This window comes from Colobus angolensis, unplaced genomic scaffold (genome assembly GCF_000951035.1).
Source record: "Colobus angolensis palliatus isolate OR3802 unplaced genomic scaffold, Cang.pa_1.0 Scaffold13, whole genome shotgun sequence".
In the NCBI taxonomy this organism is placed as follows: Eukaryota; Metazoa; Chordata; class Mammalia; order Primates; family Cercopithecidae; genus Colobus; species Colobus angolensis.
In genome coordinates, this window is record NW_012114252.1 from 9708665 (window position 1) to 9723591 (window position 14927).

General features: G+C 40.9%; 1 protein-coding gene and 1 pseudogene across 3 annotated transcripts in view; one reads left to right on the plus strand and one right to left on the minus strand.

The window, feature by feature from the left end:
• UBAC2 (UBA domain containing 2) overlaps positions 1-14927 on the plus strand; it is a 183841-nt gene that overhangs the window by 15726 nt on the left and 153188 nt on the right. The window lies entirely within an intron of this gene.
• LOC105505861 lies at positions 13-744 on the minus strand (annotated as a pseudogene). The gene has a single exon (XR_001000823.1). The product of XR_001000823.1 is annotated as a histone H2A.Z pseudogene (transcript).

A 14927-nucleotide genomic window follows, 5' to 3' on the forward strand; every position in this document is an offset into this window, starting at 1 on the left:
AGTCCACTCAATCAAAACCCACTACTTCAGAATCAATAGCTTCTTTGAAGCCACAGTAACACTTAAATATGGTTAAGACTCAAATGCAGAAATTTGGTTGGTTGGAAAGCTAATTAAACTTCCAACTTGCTCAAATAGAATCACAAAAAGACAAAGTTGTGTTTTTCACAGAAATACAGTCCACTGGAATCACCAACACTGGACAGCTGTTCTAGTATTTAAGAGTCCTGAGAGAACACGGAATCCAGGCATCCATTAGACAGTCTTCTGGTGTCCTTTCTTCCCAGTCAGAGATTTGTGGATGTGTGGAATGACACCACCACCACCAGCAATTGTACCCTTGACAAGAGAATCCAATTCTTCATCTGCACGAATAGCAAGTTGCAAGTGACGAGGGGTAATATACACTTTATCTTTAAGTCTTTTGATGCATTTCCTGCCAGTTCAAGTCCCTCTGCGGTGAGGTACTCCAGGATGGCTGTGCTGTACACAGCGGCAGTCGTGCCCGCACGTCTGTGACTGGTCGTCCTAGATTTCAGGTGTCGATGAATATGGCCCACTGGGAACTGCAAGCTGGCTCTCTGTGAGCAGGAAACCGCCTTTGTCTTGGCCGTTCCGGAGTCCTTCCCAGCCTTACTGCCAGCCATTTCGAGTTCTGCTGAAGCTCAAGCAAGGCAGAGAAAGGGCTAATCAGACCCACGGTGAGATCCCACCGCCTACTCCTTCATCGCACCGTGATTCAAACTGCCCTTTTCAGTTCTTACTATTCGTGATTGGATCAAATAGAAAATCTTGGTTTGGTGCTAGTCTGAAAGACCTCTCTAATAATGGCTCTTTTCCCATTGTAACAAAAAGAGCAGGAGGTAGTATTAGACTTTAATAACTTTGTTTTGTAATAGGCTGGTGCAAAAGTAATTGTGGTTTTTGCCATTAAAAGTAAAATGGCAATTACTTTTGTACCAACCTGTTTTTGTGTGTGTGTGTGTGTGTGTGTGTGTGTGTGTGTGTGTCTGCGACACAGTCTCACTCTGATGCCCCAGCTGGAGTGCAGTGGTGCAATCTTGGCTCACTGCAACCTCTGCCTCCCTGGTTCAAGGGATTCTGATGCCTCAACCTCCCAAGTAGTAGCTGGCATTATAGGTGCCCACCACCACACCTGGTTAATTTTTGTATTTTTAGTAGAGACGGGTTTTCACCATGTTGGCCAGACTAGTCTCGAACTCCTGACCTCAGGTGATCCGCCCACCTTGGCCTCCCAAAGTGCTGGAATTACAGGTGTGAGTCACCGTGCCTGGCCTAGTGTGTTTATTTTTATAGTTACCACCTACTAATGAGAAAGCGACACTTGTTTTCCATTTACTGTAGTGATACCAAATTTCCTTTAAAATATTTATGTAAATCACAGTAAGGTGATTTAAAGAAAAATATTAAATAACAGGATCAGGGCAGGCAGAAGCTTGGTGCTGTAGTGGTAATGCCTGCAGTTTGAGAAATGCCCTCAATTCTTCTGAGGATTGCTTGTATTCTTCCCCAGGTCTTGGTATTTGTTGATTCTTTCTCTGGACTCAGTTGAAAGGACACATTTCTCTGGTGTTTTGAGGGTTCTTTTATTTTGAAACAACTTTGGAAGGGCGGGAATGTGGACAGGTGTCCTGAGTCTGCTGTCTTAGACTGGAATTTTACCTGGCGGTCTTCTTGGTTTCATGTTTTTGCTGGACTCTTTTCCTCTTTCCTTTTTCTTTTTTCTTTCTTTTCTTTTTTTTTTTTTTTTTTTTGAGATGAAGTCTTGCTCTTGTCCCCCAGGCTGGAGTGCAATGGCGCGATCTTGGCTCACTGCAACCTCCATCTCCCGGGTTCAAGCGATTCTTATTGCCTCGGCCACCCTAGTAGCTGCGATTACAGGCGCCTGCCACCACGCCAGGCTAATTTTTGTAGAGACGGCATTTCACCATGTTGGCCAGGCTGGTCTCGAACTCCTGACCTCAGGTGATCTGCCCGCCTCGGCCTCGCAAAGTGTTGGGATTACAGGCGTGAGCCACCGCACCCGGCCTCTTTCCTCTTTTTCGAATTAATTTTAGTGTTTGGGGTTTCAATGGAGCTTGTTCCCCCTACCCATTAGGTGCTGAAGGGCCACTCAGAAGCCCAAACTTGCAAGGATTTTTCTGCTCGGATCTCTTACGCTTTTCTCCCAGGGAGAGGTTCCGTGGCTCATCAAAGCTTTAAAATCAGACTTAGGTTTCTCCGCCTGCACGGCGTGTGTTCTGCTTGCCCTCTTTCTCCAACCCAGACTCACGTAGGCTACGCTGAAACTCTGCGGAGGCAGACCCTCTTGTGTGGATCGGAGACGGAGACGCTCCAGCGCCATCTTTGTAGCTCGGGCATCCTTGCTTGTCACCCTGTTTGGTTGACTCCGACTCCTTGGGTCCTTGAACACAGGGAGGCACCCCGGCTTGGGACCAGCTGTTACAGCACACGCCCCGGCATGCGGCCCTCTGGTGTCTCAGCTGCGCTCTTGGATGCCCACCCGGCGGTGCTTCTTCAGGCCCCAGGCGTTTCCTTTGGTCTCTGTAGAGGTTGTGGGGGGCGGGTTGGAGAGGAGAGTTACTTGCCAGCACTTTAAAATTGGCTTATTTCAGACCTAAGTTCAGGTGTCTGTGATGTCCTGAGGCGGATGAGTTGTTATGTGGCAGCATCCGCCGAGCTCTCGCCCACCTTCTTGCCATCGACTACCCCGTTTCACTGTCTGCCTGGCCTCTGTAGGCACTTGAATTTACAACACATTTTCTTGCCACTAACCACACATTTCCCCCCTTGAGAAGTATTATTTCTTTTCTCTTACAGTTTATCACATGGTCCAGAACTTTCTGTAAGCTTCCTGATTTACTTTTTAAGAGTTATTCCCACTGTTAACTGATTTATCCCATATTTGTGTGTTACAGTCATAATTTTTTAAACTTCTTTTGGCTTTTAAAATTATTATTTCATTATAACTGTATTTCTTGTCTAATTAGTACTTTTAGTAATTGCTGCTTTTTACATTCAATGAAAGTGTTAATGTCTGTATAAAATCTCCCTAAGAAGTATAAACCCAACTGGTGGCCACCACAGCGGTGGGACCAAAATGAACATTTAGGTGCCCAGTGCCTTTGCTGCCTTGCAGATTTGATACACTTTTCTCTGGCATGCAGGCCTGTGTGTTTGGTGCTGTTTTAGGACTTCCTTTTAAAATTTTACAGCTCACTCTTTCCTCCCCTTTAATTCACACTGTTTAAGTATTTTAGATGTGGAGCACATTTTTTGTATATAGAGGGTAAGTCCTTCTCTTTCCTGACCTTTTTTTTTTTTTTCTGGAAACTTCTTAGCACTTTCTCCAGCTTATTTTCCAGATAAACTGTATAACTATTGCTTTGATAACAAGTGTTTATTGACTGCCGGCCTGAGCCAGGCACTCTGTCCAGTTGTTTGGGGACCTGCATGAGGAGCGGTCAGTGTGGCAAGGGTCCAGTGTCATTGAATTCTCCCCAATGCTTTAGGGACAGGAGCTGATTGATGGCTTCCAGTGTTTTACTTCTAAACACTGTAGGGAAATGGGTGTAACAAAAATAAACCTGGAACATTTGATTCCTGGGCAGTCTTTGTTGAGATGATCACCAGGAGGCACTCATTCCTCCCTAATGTGGTCACTGAATCTAAGTTTCATTAAGTTTTCTTCTAGGAAGTCCAGAGACTTGAGGAATAAATCATAGTGGAAGTGGAAGGTGTCTCTTGCAAGGCGTGGGTTTACTGTGCGTTTATGGATTTCTGCCCTTAGTTTTGGTTTAGCTCCTTTCTGATGAAAAACTTTGTAAGAAAATTACTTTATGAGACATCAAGTCACCCCATACTTGTGAGAACCCTGAGAAATTTGCCAAATAGTTAAGTAGTCAGACATAGGAAAACCAATGTTGTGGTAGGATATGGCGGCCCCTCCTCTCAAGGGTGTGAACCATACAGGGCTTTTTGATGTCTGTATTTTTACAAGCGTGACTTGTGGAGGTGGAGGCAGGCAGTTTCTGGGTTGCTCCCCTACCTGTCTGTCTTCAGCTAGAATGCTTCTGTAACAGCCCACAGGACAAAACTTTGCAAGGCCTGTGGTTAGTGTCTCCAGTAACCGAAAGATACGTATTTTATTCAGGTAAAATTTGCCGTTTTAACCATTTAAAAATGTTCACTTATTGACTTCCAGTACATTTACATTGTTGTACAATTAACACCAACCACAATTTAATTGCAGAACATTTTATCACGCCAGAAAGAAACGGAGTACCCATTAAGCCAAGCTTGTCACCCTGCAGCCCATGGGCCATATGTGGCCCATGACAGTTTTGAATGCAGCCCAACACAAATTTGTGAACTTTCTTAAAACATTCTGAGATTTTATCAATTTTTTTAAGCTTATCAACTATTGTTAGTGTTAGTGTACTTTATGTGTGGCCCTAGATAATTCTTCTTTTCCAGTGTGGCCCAGGGAAGCCAAAAGATTAGACATCCCTGTATAAAGCAGTCATGCCCCACTACCTTCTCCCAGCTGCCCCTGACAAACACTAATCTGCTTTCAGTCTGTATGGATTTTAAAATTCTGGATATTTCATATAAGTGGAATCATGCAGTATGTAACTTTGTGTGACTGACTTTTTTTCACTTAGCATATTGTTTTTGAGGTTCATCCATGTTGTAGCATGTATCAAGATCCATTCCTTTTATGGCTGAATAATATTCTGTTGTATAGATATACATTTTGTTCATTTGTTGATGGACATTGGTTTGTATCCACTTTTTGTCTTACCATGATAATGCTACTATGAACATTTGTATGTAGGTTTTTGTGGAAAAACACTGTGTTTTCAGTTTTCTTGGGTATATGCCTCATAGTGTAATTGCTAGGTCATGTCATAATTCTATGCTTGACTTTTTGAGGAACCAAAAAGATATATCTTAAGTATTAAAATAGTAATCATATAAAGTTATTGTATTTCCTTCTTATATATTAGAAAGAAATGGTTTCTTCATAGTCAGTCAGAACCAAGTTCAAATCCCGGCCCCTCTACTAACTAACCGTGACCTTCAGTGGGTTATTTACCCTTTCTTAGTTTATTTCTTCACCTAGAGAATGCTGATAATTAATTCCTGCTTTAGGGCTATTGTAATCACTGAGATGGTATTACATGTAAAGTGCTTTTATTAGCATAGTGCCTGGCATAAAATACTCCACATATACTGTAACAGTTATTTTAGGATAATACATAGTCACCCAAGCCTGATTATTATTTATTGCCTCAAAGAAATGACTGTGTACTTTGGTCAAACCAAAAAGAAATCAGACCCGAAAGGAAATCTTAAACTTTGTATTTTTATATTATCTTTGCTAGAGAGGTATTTTGCATTTTTACTTTTAGATTAATGCATTGTCTGTTATTCGCAAAATTTGTAGCATCCCTATTTTCAAAGGTGGAAGGATTTCCTGCCTGGAAGTGACTTTTTCTTAACCTTCTGTTTGATCTTTGCTTGGGTTCTGTATGTGTGAACCACTTCCTGGTTCTGCTCACAGAGAGGCCGAAGATTGCTAGTGACTTGCCCCATCTCAGTGTGTAAGGATTCACCATATGGATCTTTTTCTTGAATTAGTAACTAGTTACAAATTATTTTTTCTAATTGTCAAAATAGATTTTTTTTTGTAAAAAATTAAGATCTCCATGAACAGGCCAGAGATTATCACTCTTAATATTTTCGTAGATGCTTCTAAAAAAATGTATCGATACATTGTTTTTTGTATAATAGTACCACTAGACTATTTTGCACTTACTATTTAGGAACATCTTTCCAAGGTGTGAAATATTTTTCTACAACCTTTTTCTTAATGTTGAATATTATTCCATTTTTATGGATAGAACATAATTTACCCATTTCCCAATTGGATATTCATATTGTTTCTAGTCTTTTCACTATTATAAACAGTGCTACGATGAACATTTTTGTAGCAAAATCTTTGTGCTCATTTATGATAATTACTTTGGGCTAAATTTCTAGAAATGGATTTCTTGGATCTGTGTTGCAACCTCCACAGACTGCAGTCTTTTTACATTTCGTTCACAATTACATTTACTTTTGTTACACAGGGCACCACTTTGATTTCTGTTAGTGCTTTGATTTCTGTTCTGTTTGTGATTGTGTATGTCTTTTACTTGAAATCCACCATGAAGGTGAACATTTCTTTGAACCGTGGCACTATATGGCAATGCAGTGTAGTCAGTTGTGCTTGCGGTCCGGATTATCAGAGCTTGAATTCTGGTTCTGCTGCTCACTAGCCTCTTCTTGCGCACTGTTTCAGTGTACTCTGCCTCACCTTTTATTCTCTTTCTACAGAGTCCCATTTGGTGTGTAAGCTGATTTGTTCTTATTTCTCTGTTCCTCCTGTGGAGCTTCTTTTCTGTGGCCACTCTAGACCATTGAGGATGGAAGCTGATGGATAAAAATGCTGCCCTGTTCCACCTGAGATGGTAGTTGAGACACATTCACCAGGCTTCTTAGAAAGTCCTGTAGGTTCCAGCACCCGTCAGAAACATCTGTCACTCATGGCGATCGCCTACTTGACAGTGCCCTTCTTTGGACTCTTCCTCTGTTTCCCTCCCTGTGTCCTTCACCACTGCTCCCTGGGATCATATCCCAAAATAAAGTACCTGCCTGTAAGCCTTTGCCTCACCTTTTACTCTCAGGGGAACCCCGGCTAAGACATTTTGTTGTCATGGATAGGTATTGTACACTCTGAGTCATATTTTTGTCTTCTGTATAAATCTGAGGAGAGTAATGTCTACCTCATAGGGTTATTTTGAGGATTAAACCATGTAATTCATTCATTCACCACATAGTTACTGAAAGGCAACTGTGTGCTAAGTGGTGGCATTCTGGCTATGGGGATATTGGCAGTGAGCAAGACAGCTATGACCCTATCTTCATAGAGTTTACCTTCTGATGAAGGAGACAGACAAAGAAGCAAACAAAGAATTTCAAGTAGTAAAGAATGCCACAGAGTAAATTAACCAGGATGACGCACTCAAAAGCAAAAAATCACGATTGAAGGCCACTTTGGGGAGGTGCTGTTTGAAATGAGGACTGAATGATGAGGATAAGCTGGACATGGGAAGAACATTTTGGGTAGAGAGAGTAACAGGCACATAGGCCCTGTAGTGGAGTGGCAGGAGCAAAGTAGCACACATAAAGTGTCATGCTAATGCCTCCACTTCCTAAGGGCTTAATAAATGTTGGTTGGTATTAGTAGTTACTATTTGGTTATGTTAGTAATTAATAGCAGAGGTTAGATCAAAGGGATAGCCCATTGTTAACAAATAGCAGTAAGTGGTCAGTTTAGCCTTATGGGTTGATGACAAATTGGTTTCATAGAATAAGCAGTAATTGGGCAGGATGAGAATGGTTTCATAGTATACTTTAACTTGTTGATATGGTAAATTACATTGATTTGTTTCGCATTCCCAGAATAAGCTTTATTTGGTCATGATGTATTTTTTTTTATATAATGCTAGGTTTGATTTACTGATGTTTTGTTGAGAATTTTGCATCTGTTAATATGTTAATAAAGTATATTGGTCTAATTTTTGCCTTTTAATATCTTTATCTGGTTTTGCTAACAGTGTATCATTGGCTTCATAATGTGAGTTGGAAAGCGTTCCCTATTTTTCTGTGTTGTAAAAGAGTTTGTGTAGAATTGGTATTTAAATGCTTGGTAGAATTCTCCCCTGAAGCCATCAGGCTTGGAGTTTTCTTTGTTGGAAGCCTTTTAACTATAAATTCAATTTCATAATATCTATAGGACTGTTTAAGTTATCTATTTCTTCTTGAATGAGCTTTGGTAGATTGTGTCTTCCAAGGAGTTTGCCTGTTTCGTCTAAGTTGTCAAATTTATGTGTATAAAGTATTTCGTAACATTCCCTTTCAAAAAAAAATTTAGTTGTGATAAATTTTAGTAGTGATAAGAAATACATAATATAAAACTTACTATTTTAACTATTTTTAAGTGCACAGTTCAGTGACATTAAGTACATTCACACTGTTGTGCAACTTCTTACTGTCCTTTTAATGTCTCTGGGATCAGTAGTGATGCCCCCTCTTTATTCCTGATATTGATAAGTGTGTCTTCTCTCTTTTTGTCCTGATCATTTCTGCTGGAAGTGTATCAGTTTTATTGATCTCAGATAACCAGCTTTGAGTTTCATTAATTTGTCTCTATTATAGTTTGGTTTTCCCATTTCATTGATTTCTACTCTTAATTATTTTTTTTACATCTCCTTGCTTAGGTTTTAATTTGCTCTTTTTCTGTTTTTTTTTTTTTTTTTAAAAGATTGTAACCTACACCATTATTTGAGACCTTTTTTCTTCCTAATATAAGCATTTTTATGCTACACTTTCCTTTCTAAGCATTGCTTTAGCTACAGTCCACAGATTTTGTTTGGTTGTGCTTCAGTTTTTAATTTTGTTTTAAATATAGTCTAATTTCCTTTGTGACTTTCTCTTTGACCCAGACATTGTTTAGAAATGTATTGTTAAGTTTTCACATATTTGGGGGATTGTCCATCTTTCTGTTGTTGGTTTCTAATTTTTTTGTGGACAAGGAGCATGCTTTGTATGATTTTAATTTCTTTAAATTTTTTGAGGAATCTTTTATGCCCAGAATATAGTCTATTTTGGTGAATGCTCCATCTGCACTTGAACAAATGTGTAACTTGCTGTTGTTGGGTGGAGTGTTCTATGAATGTCAATCAGGCCAAATTGGTTGATAATGTTTTTCAGGTTCTTGTATATCCTTGCTGATTTTACTAGTCAGCTTGGGCTACCATAACAAAATACCACAGACTGGGTGGCTTAAAGAACAGAAATTAATTTTCTCACAGACCCAGAAGCTAGAAGTCCAAACTCAGGGTCTTGGCAAGTTTGGTTTCTCCTGGGGCCTTGCAGGAGCCTGCTGCCTTCTGCTGTGTCATCACATGGTCTTTCCTTTGTGTGTGGGAGCATCCCTGGGTCTCTCCTTTTTGTTAAAAAGACATGTCACATTGAATTAGGGCTCCATCTCTCCTTATGACCTCACTTAACCTAATTCCCTCTTTAAAGGGCCTCTCTCCAAACACAGTCAACATAGAGCTTCAGCATACCAATTTGAGGGGGTCACATTCAGTCCATAACAGTGATTTTCTGTTTACTTGTACTATCAATTACTGTGAGAAGAGTGCTGAATTCTCCAATTATATTTGTGGATTTATCTATGTCTCATTTCAGTTCTATTAATTTTTGCTTAATTGAAGTCCTTTCCCAGCTCTCAGATTCTATGATTCTCTGTGTACCCCCCCCACCCAATGTTTTAATTATGAAAAATTTCAAACATGCCACAAAGTAGAAAGAGTGGTACACTGAACACCCATGTACCCACCACCTAGATTCTACAATGAACATTTCAGTATGTTTGCTTTAGCAAATATCAATCCCTCTATTTATTTAATCAGTACCATATTATTTTTTAAAATGCATTTCAAAGTAGATTATAGTCACATTTTCTCTAAACACTTAAATGTGCATTGTTATTAACCAGAGTTTAAGAATTATTTAAAGGTTTTTTTTGAGTTAAAATTTTTACGTAGTAAAAGTGCAGATCTTGAGTTGATGAGTGAATCTTATTGTGTATAATGATACTGTATACTTATCCTGTGATGTGCAACTTTTTGGATATTTGTGTATTATTGCTTTCCACATAGGTTTTTGAGATTTGACTTCTGCTCATCTTGAGAGGAATACTTAATGGTAATTACCAGATCTGTATTTTTAGGGGTTTGTTTGGTCCTGGACAGAATTAAAATGGTTGTGTAAACAGGGTCAGTTATTAGTTCAGTAAGTATTTGCTTATATTTAGTTTTAAGTTTTAATTGTGGTAAAATGTACATAATATAAAATGTACAATCTTAACTATTATTGTGTCTAGTACAGTAGTATTAAGTACGTTCATATTGTGCAACCTATGTCTGTAACTCTTCTCATCTTGCAGAACTGAAACTCTGTACTCATTAAACAGCTTCCCATTTCCCCCTTCCTCCCCTCCGCTGTACCCTTCCTCTGGCAACCACTTTTCTACTTTCTGCCTCTGTGAATTTTACTACTCTAGGTACTGCAAATAAGTGGAATCATATAATATTTATCTTTTTGTGACTGGCTTATTTCATATAGCATAATGTCCTCAAGGTTCATGCATGTTGTTGCATGTGCCAGTTTCCTTCCTTTTTAAGACTGAATTGATCACCCTTATATGTGTGTGCCACATTTTGTTTACCCGTTTATCCATTCATCTGCCAGTGGACACTTGGGTTGCTCCCGCCAGTATTTGAGCACCTCCTTCACATCACTCCCCTTTTGTTTAACAAACACTCTTGACTGCCTTTACGTGCCAGGTCCTGTTAGAGGCATGAGGGATGCTGCAACAGGGAATGTACCAGACAAAGCTGCTCCCCTAAATAAGCTTGTGTTCTAGTGGAGACTGAAGGTGGGGGAATGGACAATAGACCAAGAAATATATTTCCTTGATTCTAAAATGCATTTGTTCCCACATTTTAATGATTCTAACGTTGGAACACAGCCTTATAATTGATGATGTCTTAGAATTATATTTGGCAGCGTTTATTTTTTAGTGGCCATAAAAATAATGGTGTATCAGTTTGAATCATAGAGTTGATGAATCACTATTAAACCCACTGTTAAGTGCTATGAAAAAAGCGGGACAAAGGATAAGGTGACATTTGAGCAGAGCACGTGTTTAGTTTAAATAATGTGTTTTCATAGCAGGACGTCATCCCTGAAGGAGGCAGTGTGTTGATTCACATTTGGCACAAGCTCTGACCCCAGTGTGAGCTGGTAGCACTTTGCAGACTGGTTATTTTGAGTGGCACTGGTAGAGAGGAGAGAGACCTGGTAGGTGAAGGCTTGGGGAAGCATTTTGCTAGATGGGCCCGGATCTTGTAGGTGGGAAAGACAGCATGTCCGGAACTTAGTCAGAGCCATCTCAGCAACTGCCAGCAGTTCTTCCAGTGGCCCAGAACAAAACTTAGTTTTATTCCTGACTTCTCCATCTGCCCATACACCCAGTCAGTCAGCATATCCTGTCTGCAGCACCTTCACAGCGTATCCCAGTTCCGACCCCCCTCTTCATCTCCACCTCCACCCTCCTGGTTTGAACATCCTCCTTTCTTCCTTGGATTCCCTAACAGCCTCCTAACTGGTCTCCTATCTTCCACCCTTTCCTTGCTGTAATTTCTTCTCAATTTAACAACCAAAGTGATCATTTAAAAACATGTCCAATCATGTTACTCCTCTACTGAGACCTCCCCAAAGCACCCTGCACATCCAGAGGAAAGGTTTTAAAGTCCTCATAATAGACTGTAGGGCTCTGGACTATTTTCTCCCATCACCACTTCTTTGACCTTAGCTCCCTCCCTGTCTGCCTCATGCTCATTCTGCTTTTGCCGGTTGGCAGCCTTATCATCTCTTAATCATGTTGAGCATGTTTTCATCTCAAAGCATTTGTACTTGCTTTTTTTTCCACCAGGATCACCCTTCCCTCAGGTATCTGCAAGGCCTACATCTTCAGGTCTCTGCCCAGATCCACATTACAAGAAGGTCTTCCCTAACCAGGTTGGATAAGACGGCACCCCTCCTTCCCCACCAGCAGTGGGCCAAGTTATGCTGCAGTAGCAAACAACTCTGAAATATCAGGAACCCGAGACAACAAGGCTCACATTTCACTGCTGTTCCATCTCCATTGCGAGTTACCTGGGAGGGGTCCACTCTACACTGTCGTCAGCCCCGGGAGCTGGCTGATGGCTACCCCACCATCTTGCACATTGGCAGATGAAAAGAGCAAGAATGATTCCCTGGCTCTTAAAGGGTCCTCCTGGAAGTGACATAGCTTTCATTTACTTGGCCAGAGCAAGTCACATTGCCATGCCTCACTTCATTTGGGAGTGGGGGTGGGGAGCAGTCCTACCATGGGTTTGGGAAGAGACAGGAAATATGTGGTGAATAACAAAGCCACAGGTTTTATTTTCCCTAGTTCATTTTGCGTAGGATTTATTTCCATCTGACATAACGTATATCTACCTTGTTTTGTTTGTTGTTGCTTTTCTCTCCTGTCTAGACTCTAAACTACAAGACTAGGGACTTTGTCCACAGTTTATTGCTGTGCCTCAGGACCTAGAATAATGCATGGTACAGCATGGATGCCTACTCATATTTAGAGAATGATTGAGAATACCAAAGCAAACCGCTCATTTATTCATTTGGTGGATGCGTTGGGAGTTTGGTATTCAAGTTGGGAATGTGGATTAGGAAGATTTGAGAGGTTGGAGAGGAAGAGATGGTGTGAGATAAGAAGTTGTAGAGCAGATATACTAGAGAAAATCAGTGGAAACACTGGTAAGTGGAGAGTGTCACCTTGAGATTTGAGACCAAGAATTTATGGTGAAATCTTGTAGCTCAGCTCTGTGACTTTCTCCAGTCACGTTGAGTTGCTCACATTGGCAAGGAAGAGGAAGGAATGATGGGGCCCATTGCACAAGGACAAGTGGAAACCCAAGTTGAAGGAAACATGAATCAAGCTGCCCCTTGCACTTACATCACCCCTGCTCCATCTTCAGTCCTGTCAGAGTCACAAAGGAGCTTGCCTTTAATGGGGGAAACCTGGGGTGTTGTGATGGTGCTGGTGGTAGGAGCAATATTCTCTATATTCATTCTTTTCTCTTTTTTTTGAGATAGAGTCTCGCTTTGTTGCCCAGGCTGGAGTGCAGTGGCACAATCTCGGCTCACTGCAACCTCCACCTGCTGGACTCAGGAGATTCTCCTGCCTCAGCCTTCTGAATAGCTGGGATTATAGGTGCCCTCCCACCACGCCTGGCTAATTTTTGTATTTTTGGTAGTGACGGGGCTTCACGATGTTGGCCAGGCTAGTCTCAAACTTCTGACCTCAGGTGATCTGCCCGACTTGGCCTCCCAAAGTGCTGGGATTATAGGTGTGAGCCACTGTGCCCAGCCCCTATATTCATTCTTTTATTTCATTTTCTTCTCATGACACTTTTGAGGTAGGTTCTCGTCTCCATTTTACAGGTGAGGAAAATTGAGGCTGAAATGGCTCAAGAAAGGATTTAGGTTGGTTAGGCTCATAGTCATGGTACTCTCCTCTACTTTTGAATTACTATGCAATGAGGAACTCGGTTAAGTTTTAGATTCCTTGGAGCCTTGTTTGCATTTTGGTCATGAAGAAAGTGTGCAACCACTTTACTAATGGTTCCAGTTTAGATGCTCGCAAGACCTTACCAGAGAGGAAATAGTTGGGCTATTTTTATGTGCTTAAACAAGTACAATAACCACAATGTAAACTGTAACTGGTAAATTCACCCCCAGGGAATTTCTTATGAATAAGATGAAGGTGCACCTCACAGAATCTGAGACTGTCCCCATCAGTGAGGCTTTTCTGTGATATTGCCTGTTAATGATCTGGACATTTCATCTGTGCAAGGGACGATGCTAGGATTTATGATGGATGTAGAGAAGAGTGAGGCATGTGGCCTCCCTTCAGGAATCTTTATTGTAGTTGGGATAGCAAAACTGTACAAACCCTGGCTGCTCACAGTAGTGTGTGGGAACAAGGGTGCAGAGTGGGGGAAAAGCCCTTCAGGCTAAAATGGTTCGCTCAGGCTGATGGAGGAAAGTAGAAACAACTGTTATTTGAAGGCTGCCTAAGATTTAGATAAGGGAGTATCTGTGCTAGTAAGGAAGGCATTGATGATATTTGGGGATTTAAGTCTGGAAAAAATTTCCAAAGGCATTGAAACAGAAAGCAACATGTTCAGGAGGTAGTGAGCTCTGTGGTTTGATTGCAGCAAAGGCTCCTGAGAACAAAGCAATGGAGGTTGTGCTGAGGAGGCAGGAGGCCCAGAGTGTGGGGAGGTCTGGACAACCAGGGACAGGGATTGTCATTTGAGCTTGAAGGTCATACCAAAGTGACCACATTGCAGCCTTGTTTTAGGAAAGAGTATACACACACACACACACACACACACACACACACACAGTCATTCCTTTGCAAGGTGATGCAGGACCGTAAAAGTGACTGTGCAAGTTGAAACCAGGCAAAGCTATTTTAATAATCAATGGGGAAAATTTGGATTGTTCCGTGATTTTTAAAAATTTTTGTTGAAAGAATGCTTTGTTAAAACGTTAGACTTTCTCTTATATAGTTATAAATGCATAGGGAAATGAAAAAAATAGTAAAACAGTATACTGTAATTTATTGAAAACATTAGCGACATTGAGAATTAAAGTGTTTTGTTTCTTTGTAAGAAACTTCCAAAGAGCAGTTTGAGCAGTGTTTGCCTTCTTTCTATTGTGTAACTTATGGGGAGTATCTCTATGATACTTTGTGACTTGTCATACGCCTTTCTGAGTTTGGCTGAGTTTCCATTATTTTATTCTCTCTGCTTTCAATGTGACAAAATATCTCTGAGAGTTTCCTTAATATGTAGATTTTTGCCAGCATCACTTCCCCAGGGACATCACAATCACTATTTTACTGTACTATTGCTTCTCTAACAAATTATTACAAACGTGATGGTGTAAAACAAAAGAAATATGACCAGGCACGGTGGCTCATGACTGTAATCCTAGCACTTTGGGAGGCTGAGGCGGACAGATTGCCTGAGCTCAGGAGTTCGAGACCAGCCTGGGCAACGTGGTGAAACCCTGTCTTTACTAAAAATACAAAAACATTAGCTGGGCGTGGTGACGTGCGCCTGTAGTCCCAGCTGCTTGGGAGGCTGAGGGACCAGAATCGTTTGAACCTGAGA